At 34.4% G+C, this 13,502-nt stretch overlaps 1 pseudogene; it reads left to right on the top strand.

The window, feature by feature from the left end:
- Positions 1-688: 688 nt before the first annotated feature.
- On the top strand, positions 689-789 carry LOC118614469 (annotated as a pseudogene).
- Positions 790-13,502: the final 12,713 nt, after the last annotated feature.

The following is a 13,502-nucleotide window of genomic DNA, read 5'->3' as shown; positions in this document are numbered from 1 at the left end:
TGGCAGAGTAAGGACTGATGCAGTTGGCCAAAACTGACCTTTTATATTTTCCAAAAGCAAATGTTTACTGAAAGAGCACTCTACTATACTACCAATGGAAAAAAAAAAATCCTGGATGCTTACATTGGACAACTCAGCACACATTTGCTGCCAAATACATTTATAAAAATCAATAATAATATTTTCCATGGTACCTGTTTTCAACCTTCCCTCAAAATTTTGCCCTGTAGTTGCTTTTTCTCAAACACAAATATGTTTCTGAGGAAAAATAACATTTTAAATGAGAATAGGCTTATGAAAGAAGCATACGCATTTTAAGAACCTTACTATTCGCTTTATAGTCTCTATTTCACCACAATGATGCACAGGCGAGGGTGAAGATGATTGATTTCGCCAGGTCTTCTGGATAGTAAATTCAAAACTGATTTTAACTTCTTCCAGAATGAAACTCCTTTCAAATTTCTTTCAAAACACAACTCTCTTTTTCAAAGAGGAAAAGGGGTTTCAGAAATTTCTATGCTCTTTTCAACATTAAATAAATAACTCTTAAAAAGCAAAGTTTTGATGACTTGAATAAAAAAATGGATAGAAATCCTACATCAAACATGAATGGGAAAAGATAAAGAAAAGGCAGTTTGTCACTGTATATATTGGATTTGATGAATTCAAAAAGTTTGAAGAGAAGAGTGCTTGCTTCAGCAGACATATACTAAAATCAGAATGATACAAATATTAGCATGACCCCTGTGCAAGGGTGACATGCAAATTCATGAAGCGTTCCATATTTTAAGAAGTTTTTAAAAACACATGTAAAATGGTTTAGGAATGCTACTTACAATCAATCTACTGGAGAAGAGTTTTTCTTGTTTTTTTTTTTTTGTTTTTTTCAGGTAATGAAGGTGATATCTATTCTGTAATACATCTAGACAAGTGCCTACAAACAAAAGTATTAAAGATTGTTATATATTGCTTGCTACCTGCAAAAAAAAAGTTTTCAGTATAATTAATCATCCTCATAAGTTCTAGCCATAGTTTAGAACTTTCTTATCTTCTTACCTATTAAGTGGGTTTCAAGTACTCATTTAACGTGTAGCTTTTTAAAATTATTTTATACCATAGCTGGTCCCTAGAAAACATGAAACATCCCACTTTTCTTTCTCATAAGAAAATAAACACAGTCACAATTCATTTAGACAACATTTAAAATATCTTATATACACAAAGTGATTTTAGCACCTAATCTAAATGTTGTTTTCTGTTATGAAGTGTAGAAGTCTATACCTTTTTAAAAAACATAACAATAAATGGGTAACTTGAAGTATAAAAGAATACCTCAATTTGGAGAAAGCTTAGGTTGTTTCTTATGAAGTTCAATACACTCCTATTCTTTGACTTAGTAATTCCACCTCTAGATAGTTAGAGAAAATAAAAATAAAAATATATATCCATAAAAAATTTGCCCAAGAATGCTCATAGGAGCTTCATTCATAAGTAGCAAAAACTAGAAACTCAAATTCCATCAGGAGAAGAATGGACATATTTTTAGTACATTCATGCAGCAGAATACTACTCAGCATAAACAAACAAACAAACAAACAAATAAATAAAATGATACACACGTGAATAAGTTTAAGAGGTATTATCCTGTTCAAATGAAGCCAAACACAAAAGAGTACACAATTCCACTTATATGAAGGTCCATATTAGGCAAAACTAAACCAACAGTTTTAAGAATCAGAGAAGTGATTGAGTAAAGATAAGGGTTACTTAGGGGAGGATAGGAGGGTACTTGCTGGGATGATAGCAATGTCTGTCCTTTATAGGGGTATAGATTATATAGCTGGCTATATGCATTTGTCAAGGCATGAAACTGCACACTTAAAATGTGGGTTTCACTAAAGATTAATTATATCTCAAAAAAATAAATGTATATATTTTTAAAGATTTTTTTTTATGTACGTCATGCAAATAAACAAAAGGAAGTACGGCTTCTTTTAAATGTCTTCCTATATTGCTATTTGTGAACTTAAGTGTTTCTAACAACTCAATGAACATATTTAATTCTGCAACTATGCATCATTTTTCTAACTGGTCTATTTTCCAGAAGGCAAGAGCTTGTCTCTTTTTTTTTTTTAATTTAAATTGTTTGTAACACAGCACACAAATTGCTATTAAACATGGCAATGCAATGAGAACCTCTAGAAGGAACAGGTGGGATCATTTCCCTTTTTTTTCTTATGACTTTGAGAATAAATCTTCCCCAAATGACACCTTTCTCCTTCAAACACTTCAGTTGTATATTTTATAACTTTTACATATGTCATTTTTACATGACAGTCACAGCTCCCACCTGGAGTTTTGCAACACTGTCCGCATGTTACCTTTTTTTTTTTAGAAAATGCATGTTTTATTCTGAATAATTTTGCATAATAAAAATGAACATACAAAATAATTAACACAAAATATTTTAACAAGCTGAAATAAATCATGAAAAAAAAAGCAGATATACAATCCATGGGGGTCTCCAAAAGTCTTATAAAAGTTGAAAACATCCTTACAGTTTCACTAATGGAAAGACCTGAAGGTCAAAATCTAAATCCCAATATCTAGAGTCTAAAATAATCTATTATATACTATCTCGGCAATTAATACTGATGTTAAAGATAGCCAGATTGAACCCCTGATGTTAAAATAATCATACAAATGGTTTAATAGTCACAGAGATTATAACTAACAAGCTGAGAAAAACTTCAAGGATCACAAGATCCCTATTAGATATTTCAAAATAAACTGATCTTTTTCATTGCCTTGCATAGTCATTCATTCACTTATTTGTTAATTCCATCGACAACTATTTATTGGGCATCTATTATGTATCAGGATACCAGAAATACACAATAAGAATAGTCTCTTTAACAAATGATTTGGGAAAACTGAATAATACATGCAAAAGAATGAAACTTGACCTTATATTGCACCATGCACAAAAATCAACTCAAAAGGGAGAAAAGACTTGAGCATAAGACCCCAAACTATAAAACTTCTAGAAGAAAATATACAGACTCAGTTTCATTACATTGGCCTTGGCAATGATTTCTTGGATGTGATATCAAAAACAAAAATGAGTAAGACCACACTAACCTAAAAAGCTTCTGCACAGCAAAGGAAACAATCAACAGAGATTAGATGATTAGATCTCATTTTAAATGTTCCTTCCATTATTATTTTTTTAAACAATGAAATTGTTGTGAAAAATATGTAATTTAATACCTAGGGACTAAGGTGAGAATATGTCACTACTTACTGCTAATAAGACAGGAGTACTTTTTCCCAGTATATATTCCTATTACAATTTGCAAGCAAGTGAAAAGAATACAATCCTAATGAATAAAACTTTCAGAAAGCATAGAAAGGCAATCTATGGAGCCTTACAAGCAACACCATCTATTGTCAGACAAAAGTGGAAAAGATCATGGAAAAGAATGTAAAAACTTCAGGTACTGACTATTTATTCAATGTTTAAGTTAGAAAGTACATTCTGATGTTAGTAACAGAAATGCAGGCTTATTTCTCTCTCACATCAAAGAAGTCATGAAGTTGATAGGCCAAAGCTGGTATGGCGGGCCCACAGTCATCATGAGTCCAAGGTCCTTCAGGCTTTCTGCTCCCCCATCTTTAAGTTGCTTCAGGATCCAGCAGGACTGCTGGAGCTCTGGTCATCATATCCGCATTCCAGGAAACAAAAGAGAGGCAGATGGCTAGGGACAGAAGAGTTTCCCCAGAAACACCCCCTAACGACTTCCACTAACATTTTATTATTCATCCCTATCAACAAGAAAGGCTGGGTGATGTAGTGTTATAATTGTCCAAGATTAGTAAAGAAGAAAGAGAGGATGGATTTTGGACAGTCCTTTTCATAACGCCAGTGCTGGAGGTAAAGATTAAATATATCCTTTTGCCTAATGGAACATAAAAATGGTAACTGTACTTGTTTTTCCTCTTGTAACAACAAAAGCAAACAACTAACTGTTTAGCACATGTCAGACAGCATTCTAATTCTTTTCTTGTATTATTTTATGCACTCCTTTTAATAACCCTATAAAATCGGTGTGTTCTACCCCCATTTATAATGACAGAACTAAAGCATAGAGTTTAAGAAACTTGCTCAAATTCATAGAGCTGTTAAGTATCAGAGCCAGAATTTGAACTCGAGTAAACTGCCTGACTCTAGAACCTCTAGAACAAAAAAGTATATGATAAACAGTATTTTTAAATTAAAACTAACAAACATATGTGATTCAGAAAGATAAAACTGTACTAAAAATTATACTTACATTAATGCTAGGCATAGTATTTCCTGACTGGTAAGAATTTGTTATTTTCATTTTTGAACTTTTCTGAATTCTCCAAAATCCCCATAATGGATAGGTACTGCTTTTGTAATAAGAAAGAGAAAATATTTTGTAAAATAACACTATAACCAGGATCAAAAAAGAAAAAAAAATGTATTTAATTGCTAAGTATGACAAGTAAGTAAACGTGAGATTGATGAAGCAAATTTTTATTCTTCATAAATGCCAGTAACACCCAACCATCGATGCATATAGAGCTATGTTAGCTAATGCACCTGAATGGAATTCCCTCTAAAGGCAAACACTGTTGATCAACAGGCTTTCTGCAGTCATCAACTTACATCCTGGGTGTTTAAACAATGCACATTAAATTCATCTCAACCATGCACAAATTCTAATAACAATGTTTACTGGAAACACCACATCGTAGTTCAACAATCCTTAAAGGATATTTTAAATAAACTAACAATTACTGAAAGAAGCCAAAAGGTATGTGGGGAGGAAGGGAGAGTTGTATGGTCAAAAAAACTAAATGTTGCTCAACTGCTAACTAAAAAACTAAATGTTGCTCAATGTGATAATATGATAAAGACAAAATTTTTATGCTAATGAGAAAAAAAAAGAAAAAAGGTCTGGTAACTACTAAAAGGGTGGCTGACTGAATAAGAATATATTTTGTTTTCTATATCTTTTATGCAGAGCCATTATAATATGATGTGTGACAACTGAACATTATCAAACCTAAATTTGAGGTTTGGGTCTTTTATATCAACAGCAAATCAAGAACAATAAAACAAGTCATTAAAAAATCTTACTGAGAATTGATTCCATTGCAATTACAGGACTCTTAAGAGCTGAGAATGTTTTTAGGAAAAAAGAAAAAAAAACTATTTGACCTTACCCTCAAATTATAGACCTTCTAAAAAGACAATTAACAACAACTAGGGAAATGAACAGAAAACATTTAAATGCTAGTAAAGCATTCAGAACCTGAGTTACAGGGTTCTGTTAAATTGGATAGACAGAATTAGATGAAGAATAGAACTTGAATCAGAGGGCGGGAAGTCAACTAGGTCATGAAAAGGCCAATCTCCTCTCCCAAACAAGTACTGTACAGAGAGGTAACTCACGAAGTTAAGAATGAGTAAAACTCAGAGAGTTCAGAGTTCAGGTTAAGAAATATGTCTAAGAAATAAAACAAGCTCAGATGCTTACCTGAATCTTCTATAGACTTGAGTTTGCAAAATTGAGCATGAGCACCTGCCAAAACTACCAGCTTTCTTGGAAAATTGCTTATTCTTCTACCTCTCAACCAGGCAGATCCAAACAGATCTGACCTTATTCCTTGTAGCACGGAGAAGCAAGTTACTAAGTTTGGGGCAATGGCAGATGAGCAGACATTGCTTTGGCAATCTCTGTAAATTCTCCATAGGCACAGCTACTGAGCACACCTTTTTTCTTTTTTCATTTTCTTTCCACTAAGCTTGTATTCTAGAATATGGACAGGAAAATCTTGAACTCTGAGGACAATGACCATTACCTAGGAATGAGGAGAGATAAACTGGAAGAAGGCTAAATCCCTGAGGATTTGTGAAGCAAATCCATCTAGTAAAACTTCCAAGCTCTGCTATGGATATAAAAACACTTCATATCACCCTCCATGCTATTTCTTAAACTTGCTAAGCATTCTCCTGCCTCAGGGTTATGATATTTGCCCTTCCCTTTGCCTGGATCTCCTTTCTACAATATATCCTAAAGGCTTGGTCTTTTATTCATATGTTCTTACTCAAATGTTCCTTCTCAGGGTGGTTCTCTGGTCACCCCATTTAAATCAGAATTTTATTCTCATTATCTCCTCTCTTTCTCCCCTGCTTTATTTTCTTTTTAGAACTTACTATCTTCCATGCCATTGTGTTTTCCTATTTCTCCTGTTTACTGTATGTTTCTCCTATTAAAAGATAAGGCAGTGAGGGAAAAAAAATTTATGTTTTGTCTATTCATATCCCCAATACCTAAATCAATGACACACAAATTCCATTAAATATTTGCTGAATGAATGAAACAAATGTCTGAAGTACAGAGATGTCAAAATGAAAGAGTGCTTATGTTATGAAGATAAGCACATGAGCTATTCTGATTCATATTACACTAATGCTTTTTGAATACTTGATCTGTGCAAAGCACTAGTATGGTATCTTCATAAATAACACCGCATGTAGACCCAAAAAGACCCTGCCTCGGTAAGTATCAGTATGCCATTTTTACAGATGAGGAACCTGAAGTGTAAAAGAACATTCTGAGCAAGTAACTGAAGCAGGTAGGACAAGGAATTTCAGAGAGGACAATGACCAGATTGGGTCCTCTCTATTTTGTAAAAAGGGATGACGTAGGTGAGGTAGGGAGAGAGGCATCTTTATCAGTGTCTAAATAAGCAATTGCCTTGGAAGGCACCTTTTCTCCCCTCTGTACTCAGGCTAACCTGACTAAAGAAAATTCTTAAAAGAAAATTTGTATAATTGTCCTAAGAAAACATCAGTCAGTAATAAGATACATACGAATTTTATCTGTTAATTGTCACATCTAGACCCATCTTTTGAAAATTGCACTAATTTGTCTTGTTTGTTCATTTGTTGCTTTCAGTTTTATATCCCATATATGAGTAAAATCATATGGTTCTTCACTTTTTCCATCTGACTTTTTCGCTTAGCATAATATTCTCAATACATCCATGTTGTCGCAAATGACAGTATTTCATCTTTTCTGATGGCTGAGTAATATTCCATTGTACAAACAAAAACTCATAGATGCAGACAACAGTATGGTGGTTACCAGAAGGAAAGGGGCTTGGGAGCGGCAGAGAAGGGTAAAGGGGGTCAAATATACGGTGATGGAAGATTTGACGTGGGTAGTAAACAGACAATGCAATATATACATCATGTATTACAGAATTGTACACTTGAAACCTATGTAATTTTATTAACCAATGTCACCCAACAAATATTATAAAATTTTTTTTAAAATCATACTCATCCTAGCAGCTGGGCCCTCCACTGGTTAGCAATCTGCACTGGTTAGCAATATGCTAAATAAGCATCTTCTAAGTGAAAATAAATCAAAGCAAGAAAAAAAATCTTTCAAATTACTTTTATATCTTCAGTTACAAGAGTATCAAATCATATTGTTAATTTTTATCCAATATTTTTAAGTGGTATATTATAAAAACAGGAATTTGTTTGCTTTCTTTATATGCAATCTTTACAGGTATATGTGAGTAGATCTATACAAGCAATACCTCAGTACTCATATTATTTTTGACACTGTTTTAAAATGCTTCCCCAAATAAAACGCTTTATTTGGATAGTGGCAGAATGTGTGAAGAGAGACAGGTATTACAGTCACATGGAAGTGGATCCAAGTATCTGATCTCAGTCTACTAGTAAGATAAGCATGGGCAAATTACTGAGTATCTCTAACCACTGGTCAGTAGTTTCCCTACCAGCAACATGAGAAAAAGAATATTTACCTAGCAAGGATTGCTACTAGGAACAGAAATGACAAAATATGTAAAGTAGGTATCTGTATGTGCCTGGTTCAGAGTGGGTGTTCAACAAATACAATCATAATTATAATAGTTCTGAAAAGTTAGCCCATGAAACTTTACCTTAACCCTCTCTTTTCCTAGGAGGTCAACTATATTTTCTTTTTTCCCCTCCAAATCCTCAAGAAAATAGAAAGAAAATAATATATATTAGGTTCTCCTGATTCAGACCACAGGTCAGTATTTAAAACTTATTCTTCATAATGCTTTATTTGGTAAAACATTCAAACCAAGCCTCCAAAAATAGCCTTTTTTTTCTTTTGATCAAAGAATCTAACCAAAAGTTCTACAGAAAGAAAAAAGTATAGAAATTGTATGGAATTTGGAATCTTTGAAAGAACCTGATCACAGAAGATGTGAATGTCTCTTCCATGAACATATTTATCCCCTTTCATACTGAATAATATTCCAGATGTTTTTGGGCAACACTCCTCCAGTGCAGCTGGCATCTACAGCAGTGTACCTGGGATATTCTGACACCTCAGTCATTCTAAGAGATGTGCTAAATAAAACTGCGTGCAAGATGTTCATCTGGGCTCTGCAGTTTGCTGATTAAAATGAAATGATTACTAGTGAAACTGAGAAATAGCCATTTGAACATGCGTTCATAGTACATAAAAGAATAGTAGTAGCTATTAGTAGAAACTTGCTTTCAAAGTGCCATTTGTTTTAAAAGTGCCACCATAACAAAGAAATGGACTCCAAGATAATTAATTAGGTTACATTTGTAATTTGGTGTTTTGATAATGTAGTCATACTAGACTTTTCCCAAAATTTTCCTTCAACTAATGAGTTCAAGGCCAAATGGCCCAAGATTAGGTTCCAAAGAATTAAAGAAGTAAATTCAAGATGAAAATATTTCATATAATCTAAATAGAAGAGCTGCAATAATGAATATCACAGTGTCTATAAAATATTAAAATTATAGAAGTATTTTCTAATTGCTAATTCTCTCACCTATATATAAAATCATTCCCTTTCCCGTCCAAATACAGTGACCCACTCCATCCCCTACATATTGCCGACTTTGTTATATCTAATGGACCTTCCCGTCAGCACTTTAACCGGTTCAGGTCTCTACTAGCTTATTAAAAACAAAAGCTTTCCTCAAACTTGTGACAGTACATTCCCCATCCATTCCCTCTATTTCTCTTTTTCCATCTAAAGCCAAGGTTTGTCGAAACTTCAGGACACAACAGAAAATATGTTGCAACCAAGGTCACCAAAAAACTTTTTTGTTGTTGTGAGCCAATGGACTCCTTCCACTTAACCTCTTATTTGTCACTATTGTTTATTCACTTATACTCAGAAACCTACTCTTTACTGGATTTCTATGACAGCATACATTCCTGATTCCCATGCTACCTCCCTGGATCCTAGTTTTTAGTCTAATTTTCAAGTTTTTCATCCTCTATCTGTTCCTCAGAGTTTGGTCCTTAGCCCTTTTTGACAAATCATCTGTAATTCCCAGGGCAACAGTTGGTAGTTCCCAGTCATCGTTACCTGCTGCCCCAACACCTTTTGTTCTCCCTGTGGTTCCTGTTTCAGGTAACAGCTTCACCGCCCGCTGAGCTACTCTAGTTGGAAACACTAGCTGCTTTGGTTCCTTTCTCTCCCTCATTTCCCAAAACCCAACTGATGCCAGATTCTGTTGTTCCTATCTCCTAATCATCTCTTGACACCACTTACTTTTTATCTCTTTATCGAGAACACTGCCCTTTCCTTCCTGAACAACTGCGGCAGACTAGCCTTTCTGTTTCTACTTTTGTTTCAACTCTATTCATTCTTCAAATTGCAATAAGAAAAATCTTTCTGAAACACACAATCTTTCTAAAATCAAGTTACTTCCCTGTTTAAAATGACTCAGTGAAGTTCACTTGCCCTCATACTAATTTTGTATTAGACAGTCAGTGATCTAACCCAGGTTTAGCTCCCCAATCTCACTGCCCTTTGGACTCTATAGTCCAGCTAAGCTGTGCTGAACAAGTTTATCAGTATGACGAGGTCTCCTTTTAATTTTATCAAGATGATGCAATCTCTCTTCACCTTTCAATGCAACATAAGCTGTTCCTTCTGTTGGAATGTCCCCCTGTTGCATTTATCACATGTAGTCTTTCTTTACTTAGATGCCACCTGATCCCTTCTCTGACCACCTCCTTCTCAAGCCTAGGTTAGATGTTCTTCCTATGAACTTGTGTATCTTCCTAGGACTATTGCATCGCAGCATTTAGCTCGCTATGTGTTCATGACTCGTCACTCCTTCCTCCACACCCCGCTATACTGTAAGCTGTTTGAAGGTAGTGACAGTGTGGATTCTTTCTTGCATCTCCAGCACACTGTACAGTGCCTGACACAAAGTAGGTGCCAGGTAATAGTCACTGAATGCATTGATCCTAGAATGACAGGACTGACTCGCTGGAAATTGGACCCTAGCTTTATCATATTTCCTACTACTAGAAGTAGTACATCTACCCTCCTTTCAACCAAAATCAACCAAACAAAATTGTATGGTCATGACTTTCTCTGCCCTTTGAATTACATATTTAAATATTTGCAACCCAATTCATATATCATCTGCTCCTTGAGTCCCAGAATGATCACTCAAATTTAAAGCAGAATTTCCTAAGAATCCTTATAAAGCTTACTTCCTTTTGCCATTTCTTTTAAACTACCCTGTAGCTATGTGTAGGTTAGCGATTTATGTTGACACATGTTCTCTCCCCTCACTTTTAGATCAGGAGCCTTTCAAGGACAAAGACTCGGATTTAAAAGAACTTAATATAATTACACTGCACCTAACACCACAGAACACATGACTCGAAAAGAATTTATGATTTTCTTCATTTAATCACCAAATAATTATTATGGCAGATTACATACAAATGGCCACAAATTCTTGGATACTCCTCTAATTGAGCGGCGCAGTCTACCTTCCCCTTCCTGCACCCCACCCCCACCCCGAAATAGGAAGGCTCAATAACTGGTTTGACCAATAAAATAAGGCAGATGAGAAACTATGCCAGTTTCTGGGCCCAGATCTTAAGAGGCTGGCATATTCTACTTCTTTTATCCTGAAACAGTCATTCTTGAAGCCCTGAGCCACCATATAAGAAGTCCAACTACCCTAGAAAGATATCCTAACAATATATGGAGAGGGAAATCAGAACAACTCCGTCCAGATTCTCGCCACCCTTACCAATTTGGCAGTGAAGGCTTCTGGGTCTGTCCAGACTATACTATCAACCAGCCACCATATGACCCAGTCTATGCCATGTGGGATACAGAATGACCAGTAAAGACATGCCCAAAATTCCTAACAGGTCATGAGTATACTAAAATAATTATTAAATTAAGCCACCAATTTTGGGGTGGTTTGTTACATTTATGGAGTGCCTACAATGTTCTAAGTGTTCTTTCTAGTACATTCCTCCATATTCTTCAATTTCCTTCACATTATTTGACTTTTAATTTTTAGCAATTTGACAGCTATGAAATGGTACTTCATTTAGGTATTAATTCACGTTCTCACCGCAAGGTTGAGCTCCTTTTCTCCTTGTTGCCATTTTGGCTCACTCTTCTGCGAATTTGTTGTACATAATTTTTGCCTGTTTTTCTATTTTGTATTTTGCTTTGATCTTAATGGTGCATGAGAATCTCTTATGTAATACGACTGGATACCAGTCCTTTATAGGTTGCATATACTATAAATATCTTTTCCCAATTTGTGGCTTGACTTTTTCTCTTTATGTTCCTTTATGTTTTCTTTCGAAGTTATATTGCAGTCAAATTTATCAGTCTTTCAACGTTTATACTATTTCTTTGAGGAATTCTTCCATAACCTGAGCTCATAAAGATATTCTTCTATATTTTCTGCTGTGCATTCTAAAGTTTTTGCTTTTGACATTTAAACTCTTGATCCGTCTTAAATTTATTTATTCATTCATGAATTCTGGTATGGTTTGGTGCAGGAATACTCTTTTTAACCTAAAAGAAACCCATTTTTTCTCACAGCATGTATTGATCAGACTGTCCTTTCCCCCAATGATCTCAAATGCCAGCTCTGCCATATATCCGGTATCCACAGATACATGGCTCTGTTTCTGGGCTCCCTATACCACCTTACTGGTTGATTTTATTATTCTTGTGCCAATAGCAAAGTGTTTAATTATTACAAAAATAACAACTATGGTAATTTAAAAATTAGGTAATGAAAGCTGCCTCATCTTCTGGAGTATTTTCGTGGTCTTATTATATTAGTGTTCTTAGTCCTTCGCTCTTTTTTTTTTTTTTAACCTTGCTCTTTCATGAGAATTTTAGAATTAGCTTGTCAAGTTTATTAAAATCCTTTTTGGAACTTGTTTCCCCCCCTCCACCGCCCCCCTCCCCATAGAGTAGCTCTTTGTATATGAAAAATACTTGAAAAATTAATTGTATGATGTATGAGAAGACAGAGTTCCCTAGTTTTGTATCTTGTGTATGACTGTCATGAGTTCCACCAGAAAGTCACTCTATTTTGGTCTCTGTGACATTTTAAATGTGTGACAGAAGTGAGCAAATAAAGTGAGAAAGATATATATGAAAAAAAACATAAAACAATAGAAATAATCTAATCCAGTCTTTTATTTTGCAAGAGAAAGTAGGCCTAAAGAAGTAGTATGATTTTCCTAAATCAGACAACTAGTTGGAGTCAGCTTGAAATAGCATTCAGCATCTGATAAATCCCAAGGAGTTTGTCAATGGCAGCATAACTAAGAAAATAAATCTATACTGCTTATCGGTCAATATATTTCATTCTAGTATTAATAAAAGAAAATGACATTAAAATGGCATGTATGGTGGTTAAAATAAAATATGAAGAATGTAAGCATTGGTTTCTAGTGTCTGAGAGAATAAAAGCAAAACCTGTTAAATCATGGGAAGACTTGGAAAATTATTTTAAATAAACAATTTTTTTCCTTTTAACTTCTTATTAAGTTCGTTGCATAAAAGATATACATTCGCATATTGACAATTCTTGTCATGAACAAATTAACAAAAACAAGGCAATATCAAGATGTGCTTCACATATAAATAATCATGTGGTTTAAGAATAGGAAATCTGGCCTCGTAGAACAAAAACATTAGTAAGCAAAATGCATATAAGCCCGGGATTCAGAATATTCCTAAGTGTGTACAAAGACAGTCTGCCCACAGTTTAGCTCACTCAGGGTGCTTGTTTAGGAATGCAATTTGCTTACAGGAATTTAGCAAACTTATTAAACTTAATAATACTAATAGTTTGTGATTCTTTAGGGTTTTTGTTGTGGAAAAGTATCTCATCTGTGAATGAATGAATGAATGAATGGAAATTTTGTTTCTTCCTTACTAATTCTTATGCCTTTTTTGTCTTATTGTAGAAACTAGAACTTCAAGGACAACGTTGAAGACCTCAAGTACCATGTGAAAACAATCATCTTGCCTTGTTTCTGCTTTCAAAGAGAATGCATTTAGTATTTATTAACATATTTATTCTAGGGCTTTTGTAGATATCATTATCAGGTTAAAAAATTCTC

The sequence above is a fragment of the Rousettus aegyptiacus genome, unplaced genomic scaffold, assembly GCF_014176215.1.
Source record: "Rousettus aegyptiacus isolate mRouAeg1 unplaced genomic scaffold, mRouAeg1.p scaffold_m13_p_2, whole genome shotgun sequence".
Classification (NCBI taxonomy): Eukaryota; Metazoa; Chordata; class Mammalia; order Chiroptera; family Pteropodidae; genus Rousettus; species Rousettus aegyptiacus.
The sequence above is the reverse complement of the archived record's forward strand: the minus strand, read 5'-3'. Positions and strand labels throughout refer to the sequence as shown.